The 5,251-nt window shown below is 46.9% G+C and overlaps 1 protein-coding gene across 5 annotated transcripts in view; it reads left to right on the top strand.

The window, feature by feature from the left end:
- Positions 1 to 5,251, top strand: part of MID1 (midline 1) — a 351,369-nt gene that overhangs the window by 234,882 nt on the left and 111,236 nt on the right. The gene's annotated exons all lie outside the window — the stretch shown is intronic.

Below are 5,251 nucleotides of genomic sequence, written 5' to 3'. Positions count from 1 at the left end.
GTTCCATTTGTAACAATGAAATTGGGGGTCACCACAACATGAGGAACTGCATTAAAGGGTCGCGGCATGAGGGAGGTTGAGAACCACTGACCTAGACTTTGATTAGCTGAAAGGAGAAGTCAGAAGTGGTGAGAGAGAGAGGACAACCAAAGAAGCACCATTTCCCTGATGCACAGGGGGAGAGAGGGAGAGGAAGGAGGAAGGGAGAGGTGTGAAAACGTGTACGTCATTGTTTTCATCCATTTATTAATTCTCCATTTTAAAGAAGTGCTTTCCTCAGAAGTGTTGAATGTGAAAGAGTTTTCTTGAAAAGATGTTTGGCATTCAGTGTGTCCCAGGCTGCAGGGCTTACCTTAGGGGTGTGGTGAGAGTGAGTGCTGGAAGGAACTGCAGGGAACCTCTGCGGACACTCACCCCGGACACGCAAGCGAATAAACAGCCGAGCTGCAGATCATTCTAGTCCAGTGGTTCTCAACCTTCTGGCCCTTTAAATACAGTTCCTCATGTTGTGACCCAACCATAAAATTATTTTCGTTGCTACTTCATAACTGTAATGTTGCTACTGTTCTGAATCGTCATGTAAATATCTGATCTGCAGGATGGTCTTAGGCGACCCCTGTGAAAGGGTCGTTCGCCCACCAAAGGGGTCGCGACCCACAGGTTGAGAACCGCTGTTCTAGATCGTCTGGTCACCCCTCCAGCTCTCTCCTTTCACTGGCTATTCTGTGCCCTGCTCTGGACTACAAACCTTGGACAAGCAGAAGTGTGAGCTGTGAATTGTTGCCTTTCCCATTTTGCTGCCAGGGGTTCCCACGATTACCCACATCCTCCTCTGAATGAGGACCAATCAGCTCATTGAGAAAAAAGTTGGTCTATAGAATTTCCTGACAATGACATGCAAGTGTGATTTCCTTCCATTGTAGTGACAGTTAAGAAGTCCCCTCTCTCTGTCTCTCTGTCTCTCTCTCTCCCTCCCTCCCCCTCCCTCCCTCCCTCACTCACTCTTGGCTTGGAAATTAAATTATGGTAGTTCAGAAAAGAAAATATAACATTTTCTATAAAATCTACCCACACCCACCTCTATTTTCTTGGTGAATCCATGTTCATCTTCTAAAACCCACTTCACATGTTGCCTCCTTCAGGAATCTTTCCCATCTTCTTCTCCCCCAATCTCTGGCCTGTGCCTGTTGTTATGTTACATAACAATTTGTTCATATTTTCGCTCCCCTACGATCACTGAGGCAGGGGCCAAATGTTACTGCTCCTTGTCCCAGGACCAAGCACCTAGAGCAGTGGTTCTCAACCTTCCTAATGCCGCGACCCTTTAATACAGCTCCTCATGTTGTGGTGACCCCCAATTTCATTGTTACAAATTGAACATAATGAAAGCATAGTGATTAATCACAAAAACAATATGTAATTATATATGTGTTTTCCGATGGTCTTAGGCGACCCCTGGGAAAGGGTCATTCGACCCCCAAAGGGGTCACGACCCACAGGTTGAGAACCGCTGACCTAGAGGGACTTCAATATTTCATGAAAGAATGAATGGCATTTTCATTTCCCAAAAAATATATTTTAAAGGAAACTAGAAAATAAACCATGCTAATTTTTTAATGTGGAGGGTGGGGATGAAATGTATGCTTACCGGTAACATGTTGTTGAGTAATTTGGCAAAAATGATGTGTATACCATGGTAAAATCTGAATAAAAGTAGAAAAAGATGGTATCCACTATAATGTCAAATAAAAAATCCCCTTCCTTCTGGCAGCATACAAGCAAAAGATTCAGAAAATTGGCTGCACCTCACTTTGCATCTAGATATTTTGTCATCACTTAATGCAGTGGTTCTCAACCTTCTGGCCCTTTAAATACAGTTCCTCATGTTGTGACCCAACCATAAAATTATTTTCGTTGCTACTTCATAACTGTCATGTTGCTACTGTTAGGAATCGTCATGTAAATCTCTAATATGCAGGATGGTCTTAGGCGACCCCTGTGAAAGGGTCGTTTGACCGGCAAAGGGATCGCGACCCACAGGTTGAGAACCGCTGACTTAATGCATTTAACCAGCATTTACAGTGTAGACACTTGCACAGAGCACCATGCCAAGTGCTTTAGCAATAAAAGAAAAAGATCCCGTTCTGAGCAGCTGTTATTAAATGCTTCTTACATGAATTGCCCCATAGCAATCAACTCACATCATTTCCACTGATGTCAGGGTGAAATCCCATTGCATATCATTTCCTGATACCACTTGAAACTTGTGCGTTCTTGTCGAAGTCTTGCCATTGTTGCCCGCACAGCATTTTAGGCGTACCTGTCTGAGATGGATTTTCATTTATATTTTGGCTGGCTGCACATGTCTCTATCTTCTAACGCCTGGGCCAAATCCAGCTTGCTACCTGGTTTTAGAAACACGATTTTACTGGACAGCACAGTCATTCATTCACGTATTGTATGGGACTCCTTTTGCATGCCACCAGGGTAGTTGAGCCGTTGTAACAGGGACTGCGATGCCAACAATATTTACTATCTTGCCCTTTATTGGAAAAGTTTGCTGCCCTCTCTTCTAATATATTGAGAGGGCCTTAAAAGCGGTGGGTTATGTTTTGTTCCTTTTGGTTTTAACCCTAACTTCAGTAAATTTATTAATTCAGTCAATGAATTTTTGAGTCCTACTATGTGCAAGGCAGTGTTCCAGGCACCGGTGGGACATCCTTCAAAGAGCTAAGCCAGGCCTCTGCTCTCGGAGAGTTTATATTCTAGTGGCGCAGCAGTGGGGGGAGATGGTGCAGTGAACAAACTCATACATATGTCAGTGATCAATGTTCTGGAGAAAAACAAACAGATGGGGGAAGGCTTGCCACCAGCGGTGGGTGGGTGGCTGTGGGGGCAGCAGGGGAACTGGCTTTATGTGGGTTCACAGAGAAGGTGACATGGGGGCCGAGAGTCATGTGCATTCCAAGACCTTGTGAGGGGGAGGCAGGACGTGCTTGGCATGTTTTAGGAATCGCAGGAGGCCATGTGCCCGGAGCCGACCAAGGGCTAGAGTGGGAGGAAATGAGGTCACTGTCTGGTCTGTGTTCTCTAGGACTGGCTTTATTCTGCTCATTTTCTCTCTGAGTGAGATGGGAAGTCCCTGGGCAGGGGTGGGGGGGGGGGGGGGAGCAGAAGAGAGGCATCCCTTGTCATGTTTGAACAGGATTGCTGGCTTCTGAGTACAGGATAGGCTACCGAGGGAAGGCAAGAGTGAGAGAAGCCAGGAGACTGTTTAGAAAGACATTGTGATAAACCAGGTAAGAGGTGATGGCTTGGCCCATGATCATGGAGGTGGGATGCTGACGATGCCAGCTCTGGCTTCTCGAGCCAGCTCAGTGCCTGGCATTTGGTAAATGCCCGTGGAATAAAATGTCAGCGTTTCCATTGGGGTCAGCAGTGGAATCACCGGTAGGAATTCTGATGGTGCCACTCCAGAGCTACTTGAAAACCCTATGGTCATAGCTCTGCAGGCATAACCACTGCTCATCCCTCTGTTGCGATCCATCAGTAGGTGTTCTCCTTGTTTCACCTGAGAACAAAGCTGGCTGAAAGGGCTCCATTTTTACTTGAATTTACATGCGTGTGACGGGAAGAGAGAAGAAATTAGAGATAATTCTATTTTTCCATGATTAACCAAAATAGTGATTAGTCGGGAAAACCTTTCAATCTCTTCCAGGCCACCTGTAGGAAGAGTTGGCTGGGCCCGAGCAGGAGCCGTAGGTTTCTCACAGCAGCAGCCCTGGCTTCCCGCGGCAGAAAGACGAGCGAGCTTGAATATTTCAAACCCATTTGTTCTCTCCTATGTAGTTAATTAATATTAGCGAACGGCTAAAGGGTTTTTCTTTTTAAAGATACCAGGCTTCTGTGAAGCCAGCAGCTCTTTAATTTTTAACAAGCTCAGCACATACTCTGCACTTTTAATGAGCAGTTAGCATGCAGTTGGTAGCAAGAGGAGCATGAGTTTCATCAAAGCACCGCATGGGGGTTCTGAGGGAGGCCATTTCAGAAGGGGTCAGGGTATTGGAGACAGCGAGAATTTTGTAAATAAATGGAGGTGTGAATACAAAAAAGGCCGATTGTCGGAATCACTGAGCATAGCTCTGCATGTGAAGCCGTCCCTTAAATGGGCCCGAGAAGCCCCCCCACCCCCGGAGGGTGATTTGAACCTCAAGTCCACGGGTGAACCGCACTATTCTCCCACAGCCGGCAGCGGGCTGCCTCTAACGTGCCCGCAGACCCTCTGCTAATGGCCTTGAAAGGGAGAAGGTTCAAAGAGGCTTGGTTCCCAGGCCTGCTAATGAGCACGAAGCCTCTTCCCCTTAATGAACCGGGCTTATGTGGGATCCCCCCCCTCCCCTTCATGGCCAGGAGAGCGTGCAGCTGGGCCCCCCCCGAAGGCGGCCTGGAGGGGAGCCACAAAGCTGGCGGAGGTCGTGCCGGGCCGGCAGGGCTCTGAGTGTGTGGCTGGACCTCCTGCCGGCCCGGCCCAGCCCTTGATGGGCGTTTCTAGGCCAGGGGGGCTGTGCAGGGTCCCTTCACAGCCTGGGAGCCTCTTCCGAGTCATGCGACAACCTTTGGCTGCTTTCTAAACTGTGATCATGACCCCTGTTGTAACTTCTCACATGAATATTGTAGCCACTAAAATCCTTGTTCTAATGAATTACATTGTTATTAGTCTTTGGTAGCCAAGCTCACCGCAGCCACTAAAACGGCCCGCAGATGTTTTTCTGTGCCCACCCACGTCCCATCTCCGGGGTTAAACAATACAATTATTCAGAAGAGTAACAGACACTCGCCCAAAGCATCCCTCTCTCACAGTCATCTTTGTGGAAGTCAGTGTTTTTTTCTCAGGAATATAGATTACAAACTGGCATCTCAGATGGAAGCGTTATTTCTGCTGAAACCGTGCATTTGGTTTCGTACCCATTGCGTGCCCATTTCCACAGTAAGGGCCGTTCTCCTCTCTGAAGCGTCGTTTGGTATTACAGAGTTCTTAAAAACACAGATACGTGAACATGTACGTTCCTAAATCCTAAGTTCGGAAAGACTCTGCAGTTCAGTAATTAATGTTTCTACATTTTAATTTTCAACGGAAGGGAGAACCTGGCTGTGACACAGTGAGATTGTTGACATGAGAGACAAACGATGAAAATGACAGTTACAATCACTTGCCAATTTGGAGTAAGACCTTTGAAAGTAAAAATTACCC

Source organism: Myotis brandtii, unplaced genomic scaffold, assembly GCF_000412655.1.
Source record: "Myotis brandtii unplaced genomic scaffold, ASM41265v1 scaffold655, whole genome shotgun sequence".
Taxonomy (NCBI): Eukaryota; Metazoa; Chordata; class Mammalia; order Chiroptera; family Vespertilionidae; genus Myotis; species Myotis brandtii.
The sequence above is the reverse complement of the archived record's forward strand: the minus strand, read 5'-3'. Positions and strand labels throughout refer to the sequence as shown.